Source organism: Chelonia mydas, chromosome 5, assembly GCF_015237465.2.
Source record: "Chelonia mydas isolate rCheMyd1 chromosome 5, rCheMyd1.pri.v2, whole genome shotgun sequence".
NCBI classification, from domain to species: Eukaryota; Metazoa; Chordata; order Testudines; family Cheloniidae; genus Chelonia; species Chelonia mydas.
This window is the reverse complement of record NC_051245.2, coordinates 109,029,239-109,041,869: the sequence shown is the minus strand read 5'-3', so window position 1 is coordinate 109,041,869 and position 12,631 is coordinate 109,029,239. Positions and strand designations below refer to the sequence as shown.

The 12,631-nt window shown below is 43.3% G+C and overlaps 1 long non-coding RNA gene across 1 annotated transcript; it reads right to left on the bottom strand.

Moving 5' to 3' along the window:
* Window positions 1-2,276: 2,276 nt before the first annotated feature.
* On the bottom strand, window positions 2,277-10,870 carry LOC119566576. Its single transcript, XR_006291201.1, has 2 exons — window positions 10,236-10,870; window positions 2,277-8,893 (listed from the first exon to the last, which is right to left on the bottom strand). It is a non-coding gene; the product is annotated as an uncharacterized LOC119566576 (long non-coding RNA).
* Between the last annotated feature and the right edge of the window lie 1,761 nt (window positions 10,871-12,631).

Here is a 12,631-nt window from a genome sequence, read left to right as displayed (position 1 = left end):
TACTGGCAATGATGGATGAGATGAAAAGAGTCTAGCTTGACTGTCAGAACCATGTGGAGTTTGTGGGGCTGGCAATTAGAAAAAAACTATTTTTAATCAGTAAGTTTGATAAAGAAATCAGAGCCATAGTAAAAAGGAACCTCACAATGGCATTTATAAAAAGTCATTATTGAAAACAGAATTGCACATAAAGTATTAGTATAGATATATAGACAAAACTGTTTACAATACTGTCTGGTCTACACTAACATTTACACTGTTTTCAATATTGGTCCAGGGAGACTGTTGTCAAAAACCACTTCTAGCAACAGAGTAATTTCTAAGGCATTGCCTTAGCAAAATCTGGACCCATAGTTCAGCTCTTGTGTAGTTCCATCAGCAGTAACTACAGTAGAAGGGGTAGTGTAGGCAAAGCTGGGAGCACTATCACATAGATGTTGTTGGCTGGCACAGATGTTTGACATGCTCTGAGCAGGGTTACATGACCTGGTGGTAAAAACAACAGCAGCATCTGATGACTCATCTACTCTAGGGTCCCCAACATTGCTACCAGCAGTGGAGCTGCATAGGTGGGGAATTACAGGTCCAGTAGACTCATCCAAACTGTGTTGTTGCAGATGGGAATACTATAACACATCCACACTAGTTATCTTATTTTGGTTGCTTATGCTGCATTACATCCACACATAGCACTCCTTATCATCAGCAGAGCCAATCAGGATTGTTGCACCTCTTCCACAATGCCATACACAGATGCTTGGAGCTTCCTTGTAGCAGGTGCATAATATGTCTTTGGTATGTAGGCCTCAATTCAGAGCAAAGCACTTAACTATGCACTTAACTTTAAGTATGTGAGTGGCCTCAGTGGCTACTCAAATGCTTTGTTGCATTGGGGCCACAATGTCTGTTTGCACCTTGTTCACATTTTTTGGTTTGTTCTATTAGCTAATTTGAATGGTTACATGAAAACACTAAGTGCGGTTTAATGCACTCCTTGGATATGCCGGAAGCATGTCACAAGGCATCTAAAGTGTACAATAATTAGCACCATCACAAAGGCTTGTTACCTCTTTTTATTATGTATTTATATGGTAGAAGTGCCCAGAATATGCTACACGCTTTCCAAATACACAATAAGAAACAGTGCTGTATAACTGAATGGAGGAGGGAAAACAAATATTGCATCAGCTACTAGACATTCAACATCAACTTTAATACAGGCATCAACATTCAAATGTTAGAAGAAACATCAGACACCTTTTCATAAGAACATAAGAACGGTCATACTGGGTCAGACCAAAGGTCCATCTAAACCAGTATCCTGTCTTCCAGCAGTGGCCAATGCCAGGTACCCCAGCACAGAGGGAATGAACAGAACAGGTAATCTTCAAGTGATCCATCCCCTATCACCCATTCCCAGCTTCTGGCAAACAGAGGCTAGGGACGCCATCCCTGCCCATCCTGGCTAATAGCCATTGATGGACCATCCTCCATGAATTTATCTAGTTCTTTTTTGAACCCTGTTCTTATCTTGGCCTTCACAACATCCTCTGGCAAGGAGTTCCACAGGTTGACTGTGCGTTGTATGAAAAAATAGTTCCTTTTGTTTGTTTTAAACCTGCTGCCTATTAATTTCATTTGGTGGCCCCTAGTTCTTGTGTTATGAGGAGTAAATAACACTTCCTTATTTATTTTCTCCACACTAGTCATGATTTTATAGACCTCTATCATATCTCCCTTCAATCATCTCTTTTCCAAGCTGAAAAGTCCCAGTCTTATTAATCTCTCCTCATAGGGCAGCTGTTCCATACCCCTACTCATTTTTGTTGCCCTTTTCTGAACCTTTTCCAAGTCCAATATATCTTTTTTGAGATGGGGCGACCACATCTGCACGCAGTATTCAAGATGCGGGTGTACCATGGATTTATATAGAGGCAATAGGATATTTTCTGTCTTATTATCTATCCCTTTCTTAATGGTTCCCAACATGCTGTTTGCTTTTTTGATTGTCGCTGCACATTGAGTGGATGTTTTCAGAGAACTATCCACAATGACTCCAAGAGCTCTTTCTTGAGTGGTAACAGCTAATTTAGATCCCATCATTTTATATGTATAGTTGGGATACATTTCATTCCATGGTTGTTCTTGACTTTTTTCCTTAAAAGTCCTGCTCCTGTTCTCATCAATGTAAATTATATACATTTAATTTAAATCAATGGTTTCAGAGTAACAGCCGTGTTAGTCTGTATTCGCAAAAAGAAAAGGAGTACTTGTGGCACCTTAGAGACTAACCAATTTATTTGAGCATAAGCTTTTGTGAGCTACAGCTCACTTCATCGGATGCAATGTGAGCAATAGTGGGTTTAAAAATCCATCATATTTTCTTATAAATACTGTAAATCCAAATGACATAAACATATAATTTAACACTGAGTATATCTAAATAAAATATATTCCGTATATTTAAACAATACCCATAGATTATTCTGATACTAATAGTTTCTTAGAAGTCAGTAATAAGAAATAAGAAGTATTTTTTGGAAATAATGTTTTAACTTTGTAAGAAAAACATTCATGTCTATAGTGAATTCTGTACGCATTACAACAATTACAAATCTATTGTAAAGTCATAGACAGCTGCATACAAATCACTTTTCAGACCATATAAAAATGTAGCAAATACTTATAACACTGAAATCGCATACATGAAACATGTTATGCAGAAACTGAAATGTTTTGAAAATAGCCTACCATTCAAATACTGTATCTTTCCTTTTTCATAAAACCAAACATTAGTTCTGCAGTAATTGTGAGGCATTTTGGAATGTTCTTTTAATCCATTTCACTTCAGTTCAGCTGTAAGTATGGTCCAAGCACTAACACAGAGTTCTCCAGAGAGAATAGCCATATTTGACTATTACTCAGAATGGCATGCCAGTGATATGTCCCTAGGAAGAAGTAAGAGATCTGGACAACACCTCCAGGGGTGGAGTTAAAGTTAAGCTGTTGAAGAAAGGAGTAGAATAGACTCTCCTAAAATAATCTGTGTCATTAAAGAAGAGAACAACTTTACTTGGTTCAACGTTATTTTTATACTTTGAAAAAGGCTTCCTAGGAAAAACAGGTCAGAAATGTAGGGGTGAAGAGAATCAAAGAAGGTATCAAAATGCAGTCAAGTTAAGTCAAAAAGATCAACATGAATAATACTTATACATTTGTATAACTAGCTATTACTTGAGCCTTTAGCGCAGGGACTCTCTGTTTTTAACCTAAATACAGACTGTGTTGGAAATTTACCAGGAGCCCAAAATCTGCATCTAATTTGGATAATATTAGAGGTCTAATCACATAAAAAGTTGGTATGCTATGGGAGACCAGGAGCAGAAAGCTTGTGAATAACTGATTTTTTCAATTCATGGGCAGTTTAAAAAAAAAAAAGTGGTTCAACTAGAACAAAAACTGGAATTTTTCAAAATTTTTGGCAAATCAAAAAAATCGTAACAATTTCATTTTGAGTTAAACAAAACATTGCATTTGGGTTATTTTTAATAAAAGCAAAGGAAATGAAGAGCCAGTTTCACAAAAAAAACAACCTCCCCCCTAAAATGCGGAAGTAGTGTCCCCCTTATAATAGCCCATTGGTCAGGCTCAGTTTCCAGCTCTTCCACAGACTGTATGTGTGACTTCTGGCATGTCACTTTAACTACTCTACATTGGGCACTAAGCCTGGGCCCTGGCTTAGGTTCTAGCCCAAGCCCCACTTCAACCCCCACAGAAATCAGTCTGTCTTGGGTCAGTAAGCACTCAGGACCTGCTATAGGGGTGAGTCAGAGGCCAAGTCCTAGTTCAAGCCCTGTCATTTTGCACTGTGGATGCATCTTAAGCTGCAGATTCAAGTCAGAAGGTCTTTGTCGTGCAGTATAGACATGATAGCATAGCTGTGGGACCCAGGTCCAGTAACTGTAAGCCCAGATTGACACGGCAGGGTGACTGCTCAAGCATGGGCTTCTAAACATCAAGTCTGCAAGCCTGGGTCCCACAGACCGGGGTTTACAATGGCGTGTGCTGTGGGCCTGCGGGATTGGTCGACACTACGCATGGCTCATGTGGCACTTCATGGTCTCAGACACCATCCGATGGTCCAGGGACATCTACATCGAACACATCACTGGCCACCGACAGTACCAGGAAGTGTGAGCTGGAGCGACATCGTGCATCAACTATGAGAAAGGGACTGAGAGACTTTGTCCATTGGACCATATGAACTGGAACCATAAACTCACTGAACGTTAAATCTCACCAAATGAGGGTCAATCCATCCTCATCATCATATCCACTCATTATACTTCACATCTGAACATAGCCATTATATGAACAACATACCCTCATATCTCAGTGTCTGTACTTTGACCCGTCAACCTTTTACCCCCAATCGGGGATATTGCAGATTATGTATTCCTTATGCCATCCAATCCTAAACCAAACTTCACACCTCTTGATAATCTGTATGTTATTTCCTGATAACAAGAAACTTCTATGCTTCAACTCTGTACCATTCACTTTTTTAAAACATCATCTTACTAAAATTAGGGGGTGATTGAAAGACCCTTGAGGTCATTGACTTCAAGGGGCTTTGGATCAGCATTTAACCTTTGTGCTTCAGTTTCCCATTTGTAAAAACTGGGATAATACTTCCCTTTGCCCACCCTTTGTCTGCCTAATCTCTTTAGACAGTAAGGTCTTCAGCGCAGGGACTGTTTCTCATTATATGTTTGTACAACACTTTGCATAATGGGCCCCTGTTCTGAGCTAGGGCCTCTCTGTGCTACTGTACTATAGATAACAATTGTTATGGTCCTCAGCTACACTAATTTACACTAGGGAGCAGACCAATGCTTGACCTACTGAGGAGCATAAGCTTGTAAAAATGGATCAGAACCAGCATTGCAATCTCCTTTCCCAACTGCTCCAGGCACACCTGGCCCATCTATTGTAAATGAAAAGTATTTTTATTGTAGAGGATGATGCTGTTCCAGTTCTCTGTAGAAAGCGCCATCAATGTGCCTGAAGAAAGCAGGGTGAATTTAGAAATATGTAGTGATGCAGAGAGTTAATAGTGGAGAATGAGAATTACGAATGGCTTCCTCCAGTATATGAGGAATTTACAGCTGTAACTCCCATTAGTTAATAGTTCCTAGATTTAATGGTTTTTATGGCATAATTAAAATTACAGATTTTAGGTCTGAGGTTGCTAGGATCATATTGATACAACTGAGTTCCTTTTGGGAAAAAAAAGTTTACAAAGAAACGGAAAATATTAGTATGATTCCTTTTGCAATAAGTTTTAGCTGAAGGACCCAAGATTTTTTTCTTTAAAATAAGAGATGCCTAAATCTTCATTACAAATTGGAGGATGGAAAAATATCAACATAGGAGATCAGAGGTGGAGAACAGGTAAGGAAAAGCTGATACTTATAAAATCTTCTCGGAGATGCAACATGGTAAGTGGTGGTGGCGGCTGAGAAGGACACAGCCAATTCTGAAAGGATGGTCATATTTGGGAGGCTGTTGTAACAGCCAAAGGTTTTTTTAAATTGTAAAATGGAACCCTCACGCCAGCAACTTCTTAGGCATGTGAGAGCGAAGGGTTTGCAGATATGTTTGTGAAGGTATCTGTAATGTTTGTTTCTGTTGCAGGCTCCATGATCCTCTAACTTGATAGGAAAAATGGCATTGTTAGTGAAGGCCTACTGGAGGGATATAACAAGAGTTAGGCCATTGACATTGGATATCTGGTAGTTGTAAAGGGCTTGAGAGGTCAAGGATTATACATTTGTTACCTGAATATTTATGTCCTCAGTATTTGTATAAGTGTGGTTACCATGCAGGCAACTGATAAAGAAAGGGGGTGAGGGTGGGGATTGTTGTCATTAGTTACTCAAACTGTTCCCTTTCCTTGTCATCTTTGGTGATCAATGGACATTGGTTCTGATACAGGAGGCCTTAGGACTTTTGCAAATGGCAAGGAGAAAGGTACAGAGAAGTCAGCAAAAGGTGCAGTGATTAAATATGACACAGTCATAGTAAGGCTCTGCAACAAGCCTGACGTACCCCAGTCCCCACCATGTTAGCAGGTGTTGATGCTGCAGGAAAAGAGTGAGTGGGTTCTTTTTACCCACTGAAGCACGTGGTTTCTTACCTTCCACATCCAGTAGGCCTGGTCTTTAGAAAGGGGAGATCTAGGATTTAACCTGAGCAGTTTTGAGGGAGAAACCCTAAGAGCCATCAAATCTGGGGAGAAGGGTGGAGGGGTGCTTTGTTATCTTATTGTTTTCTTTCTAAAGAAAGCCACGCCCCAGGATGGGGGTGCATTTTGACTCTACACAGTGGGCAGATTTTTTTGTTGAGCAGATTAGCCAAAAACCTGCATGCACAGTGCTACCAAGGTTGTGTAGCTAGAGCAGGGATTTTGACAAGCGGAAAAAAGAGCAGTAACTGTTACAAAAGTCACTGGAGACTTGGCAATTAATGTAATGAAGAACAGGAGAACCTGGGCTCAAGTTGGGTAGTGTTTGTGAGGTAGTGGTACTTTCCCAAACTCTGTCCACAGGCCAATTTCCACCTGCTTGAGCTACCCAAGTGAGTTGCTCCTCACAGAGATTTCACAAATGTTCAGACTGATTGCTCATGCTCTGCTGGCTCCTCTTTGGTGAGGTGGATTCTGCGGGGCTCAGCACCCCCTTGATGGGACTCCATTCCCCCTGGGCACCAAAATGGAAGGTTTCTCATATAGAGTCTACAGACTCCTCCTTGCTTTGGTCAGCAATGAAGCAGCTAACAATATTCACAGGGAAATTATAATGAATGGATATTTGACTTAAAGCCTCATTGAGGTGAATGGAAGAGGTCACACCTCTAAGGCTATGTCTTCTGAGCATAGAGAAGCATAGGATGAAATCCTGGCCTTGTTTTCATCAGGCAAAAAGGTGTGTTCTTACTTCATATTAGTTAACACATGGTAACTAAGGTGAGGTAAAATTCTAGTGAAGGTAAGGCAGTGCCAACACAAGTTAGCACATCAAGATAAACCCTAGGCTTCCCCAGATCTTTACCTCAACCTGTTACTATGAGAAAACTGGCATTCACAAAAGGGCAGCCTAATAAAAAGTACCAGGTGGCCTACCCAGCCCAATTCAAGCCCTGGGGAGAACCCTGGATCATCTTGTATTTAGGAAGTGTGGGAGGAGCACGTATGGTTTGGGGACTAAAGGATCCTGGAAATCAGATGGATCATTCTCAGCAAGTTCTCAAGCCTGACCTGCTCCCTGTAGTTCTTCACTAGACTCTTTCCAGAGACATAGCTCCTCTTCTCCAGCAAGAGCATGTTCACAGCTCTGTTTAAGTAGTCATCTGTCTGAAAACCCACAGTTGGGGGTCAGTCATTATAACTAAATCTCCATCACACTTAGCTAGGTCACAGGCAAGATTGAGCCCAGCTTGTCATAAAGAGCCAGGCAACCCGTCACACTCCCACAGTCTTTAATTCAGTCTGTTAACTCATGTGAAACCTACAAACTGCCTTGTCTGCACTAGGATTTTATCTTGAGTTAGTTAACTCAGTTGAGAAAACACCTTTTATTTCTGAGTAAAGACAAGGCCTCAGGAGCTGAAGATTTGATCCAGCATCCACTAATGGTAGTAGGAACCTTTCCACTGACTTCAGTGAGCACTGGTTTAAGCCCTGAGCAGGGAGTTATTCCCCTGTTTGCTGGCAATGAGGAAGGGGCACCTTTAACCAGGTTCCAGTGACAGAATGGCAAAAGGAAGAGTGACCAATAGATCAAAAACTAGTTGTATGCACAAAGGGCCAAAACTTGCCTTTCCCACCACTGCAGAGGGCCCTCTAGCAGTAGAATGAGAGCACTGCCACTGCATAGCACAGCAGTGGATGGGGGGCCCATGTGGAACCTGTGCACCCCCCTGCATACCACAAAATCCCTGTGTCAGGGTGGTCCCTCCATGTTATTGCACATGAAAGATCTGGGGTATCTGGAGCTGGTAGAGCCACCTCCACACCAATCCATGGACCATTCTGCCACTCAGAGGACCACAAGCAACACAGGTGGTTACTCAAGCCCTGAAATAGAATAGCCATTGAAAAGCAGCTGTTGTGCCACTCTACACCCCAGAGGGAAGTTGCCTTCTTCCCCCTCTCAGCCCCAAGTGAACTCTTCAGCATATAGTGCAGATGTTCAGGCTGTGTTCTGAGCTCAGGATTTGGGTCAAAAAGAGAGTTTGACCAATGGGGCCTTAAAATCTTAGATGACAATATCAAAGTAGAATTTCAAGTCAGTGCCAAAAACAATGGTTGTTTACTAACTGCGAATAAACCAGCTGCCCTGGAAAAAGTATCTCATAACAGACTACACAGCAATTAACATTTTGACATCAGGAACAGAATTTCCGCCAGAGGTGAAATTTACATCCTATCTTTACTGCTATCTCCAATGTCAGTCCTCAGCATTTTGAATTTAAAGCCATCACTCCTAAACTACAGAGCACCTCAGAGAGTGGGAGCAATGTAGAAAGGCCTTACAGTGATTTAAATAGCTCATTGTAGAGTAGATCTGGGCCAGTCTGGGACCCTCCAATCAGGAAACCTCTTTGCCAGTAGCCTCTCCCCTGGTGATTGGTCTGCTCTGGAGTCAGCCATGAGCTTTGTTTTGAATGCAGCTGTTCTCTCTACCCCACAGCCTCTTTGCAATCACTTCTGTCCCACCTGGAATGCCATGAAAGTGCAGCAGTTGGCCAGGGATTGCTTACATGCTTCCCTCTTTGTCCATCTTCATGGTGACCAGCCCAACTTTCACCTTGGGTCAGGCCTCCCTTGTACCTGTGTTGCACAAATATATTGATATACAGTTATAGCTAGGCCTGAGCAAAAACTTTGGATCAGAATTAAATCTTCCTCAAAATCTGATGGCACTTGGTTAGATCTTAGTATTGTGTTTTGATCCACCTTTCTCTACAACATCCATGAAACCCACTCTTAACAGAGTGAGTGCTTTAATTATCCTAGCTAAAACTGTATAAACAACAGGGCCAGCTCTAGGTTTTTTGCCACCCCAAGCAAAAAATTTACTGCCCAAAGCGCCGAGAGCGCAACTGCCCAAGCAAAAAAAAAAAGAAAAAAGAAAGGGATGGCCGGAATGCGGCCCCTGGAATTGTGCCTCCCCAAGCACGTGCTTGCTTTGCTGGTGCCTAGAGCCAGTCCTGATGAACAAGAAGCCTATAACTGACAGTTTATTCTTATCAATAACAATGACTAATAAATAATAATAATATAATAACAACAATAATAAATATTAATTAATAGTTATATTATCTCTACCTCCGTTTTCCCATCTGTGAAACTGGGATAATTATACCCTCCTTTGTAACGCACTTTAAGATCTATGGACGAATAGCACTACATTATCACTAAGAATGTATTGTTTACAGATCATCTTCCATCAGAGGACCTCGAAGAACTTTATTAAGCCTTTGATTAATTAAGCAAACTGATTAAACCCCACAACATTCCTGTGAAACTTTTTACAGATGACACTGAGAAATCAAGTGACTAGTCCAAAGATACACTGAGTTAGTGTTGCAGCTGGGTTTAGAAACTTGCTCCCTTGATTTGCAGTTCTATGTTCCACTGGCAAGACCATGCCACCTCAGATACATGCTGTATAACAGGGGTCGGCAACCTTTTAGAAGTGGTGTGCCGAGTCTTCATTTATTCACTTTAATTTAAGGTTTCACATGCGAATAATACATTTTAACGTTTTTTTAGAAGGTCTCTCGCCATAAGTCTCTATATTATATAACTAAACTGTTGTCGTATGTAAACAAGGTTTTCAAAATGTTTAAGAAGCTTCATTTAAAATTAAATTAAAATGCTGATCTTACACCGCCGGCCCGCTTAGCCCGCTGCTGGCTTGGGGTTCCATTCACCTAGGCCGGCAGTGGGCTTAGCAGGACCTGTGGCCGGGACCCCGGCTGGCAAGGGGCCGGCAGCCAGAACCCCAGACCGGCAGTGGGCTGAGCAGCTCAGCCTGCTGCCGCTCAGCCCGCTGCCAGTCTGGGGTTCCTTCCACGGGCTCCTGCCAGCCAGGGTCCCAGCTGCCGGCCCCGCTCAGCCCGCTGCCGGTCTGGGGTCCCGGTCCTGTCCACATAGAGTAGGTACCTACCTTCTCCCTGGTTCTAGCCATTCTCTTCCTCTCTCTCTGCACTGAGATGAGGGTGGGAGTGTGCTGAGAACAGGGCTGGGGGTGAAGGAGCAGGCTGGGGGTTGGGGTGCAGGGTCTGGCCAGGAGCTAGAATGAGGGAGGGGGCTCAGGGTTGGGGGCAGGAGCGCTTACCTGGGCAGCTCCCATTTGGTGTGAGGGCTGCAGGTGGGAATGTTTGTGTGGGGTGTGTGTGCAGGAGCTCCCGTTTGGTGCTCAGGGTGCGGGTGGGGATGTGGGGGGTGCAAGAGTCGGATCATGGGGTGTCAGGGGGCTGGGTATGTGTGGGGGGTGCAGGAGTCAGGGCAGGGAGCTGGGGGGCTGGGGATGTGTGGGGGGTGCCGGAGTCAGGGCAGGGGTTCTGGAGGGGTTCAGGGGTCAGGGCAGAGGGCTGGGGTGTGTGGGGGAGGTGCAGGGGTCAGGGCGGTGGGCTGGGGTCATGGGGGTGCTCCCAGCCCCCTGCCCTGAGCGGCTCATGGCAGGGGGCTGGAAGGGATATGCCGATTCCACCCCCTTCCCCAAGGTCCCTGGAGCAGAGAGTGCGCTGCGGCTCCACTTTTCCCTCTCCCCTCCGTAACAAGTGTTGTCAGCTGATCGGCGGCAGGGAGGGAGAGGAGGAGGGGCAGGAACCCAGCACGCTGGGGGAAGAGGCGGGGGGAAGAGGGAAGTTTGCCAGCCCTGCAAGGAGAGAGCGATGGGCGGGGGGCGGAGAAGAGCGGGTCGGGCCGGGCCAGGCCGGGCAAGATTTTTAATGGCACATTGCTGTCTGCCGGGGTAGGCAGATAGCAGCGTGCCATTAAAAACTGGCTCGCGTGCCGTCTTTGGCACGCATGCCATAGGTTGCTGACCCCTGCTGTATAACTTTGGCGGACGATGTCAACTGTTGGCAGTACATTTCACCAACTAAAAATCTGTCCAAAGAACATTGTTTGATTTAGCAGGGTAGTGACCTTTGTATTCCAGCAACAGAGGAGTCATTTCTTATAAATCATACCGTTGGAGCTAAGGTCCAATGGAGTTTAACAAGGTTCATTAACATTTTGACACATTACTTAGTTGCACAACAGTATCTCATGTTGTAAACTGATTTCTTCTCAAAGGGACACTGCCCAATGTCTGTTCTGACAGTGACATGCTGCTGAGAAAACCACATCTGGCCCTGTTCAGCTGAAGAGAGACTAGGGTGACCAGATGTCCCGATTTTATAGGGACAGTCCTGATTTTTGGGTCTTTTTCTTATATAGGCTCCTATTACCCCTCACCCCCGTCCTGATTTTTCACACTTGCTATCTGGTCACCCTAAGAGAGACTTGATGAGATGTGGAGCCTTCAAAGGATGGTGAAGGGAGTAAGTGGAGGGATTGGGGAAGAGATCCCAGAGAATCTCATTTCTGATGCAACAAAGGAATTCTTGCAATGTTGTTACCCCTACAATTTGATTTCCTTTCCAAAGCTTTTAAGGATAGATCCTCAGCTGTTTTAAGTCAGCATATCTCCAATGATGTCCACAGTTACACTGATTTACACCAGCTGAAAATCTGGCCCAGTTTTCTTTTTCTACTCCAAGGAAACCAAGGTATAAATAGAGGGAGTTTGAATGGGTTCATATCACTCAGTCCCCACTGCCCTTTAACTTTTCCTGTCATAACTTTTTCTTAAATATGTTTTCTCCATAACCCCCCTGGTAGCCTTCTTACAATAGCTTCCCTTTATAACAAGCCCTAGGGAAACATTTGTGGTTATTTGTAGCTTTATTAATTAATGCTTTACCCTGATAATAATCACACAGTATATTTAACGGGTATATGTTGGAGACTTCTAAAACACATCCATCCCATGTGTTTGGGGGGCCTTGCGCTTAATTAGGGCCGGTTGGTGACACTATGATAATGCAGTGTCATATTATCAAGATCTATACCAGTGTTTGCAAAAGCATGTGGCACAGAAGATGTATACATTAAAAGTTGTAGGGTGTTAAGAACTTATGGCAGGACTGCAAGAGGGATGCAATTGGCTTCATTTTCCTGAAGCTTTCAAACATTTGGGAAATACTACTTTAAATAATTCAAAACTGTATTGAACAAAGCACTGGAAAAGGTGCTATAGGGAACACGCCTGCATTGCTAGAGGAACAGACTGGACTAGGCAACATAAAAGGTCATTTTTATTTCTAGTTTCTCTCATTGCAAAGGTCAGGAGCTAAGTGATTCACAATAACAGTTCCAGTGGAAATCCCCGAGTCACTGACCAAACATTTTTGAAGGATGTCCAGCTACAGGCAAGGATTCAAAGATCATTTCCCTGGGTATCTGAAGTGTTATATTTTCAGTGGTTGTAGTCCTATTCAAAAGCAATGTCAA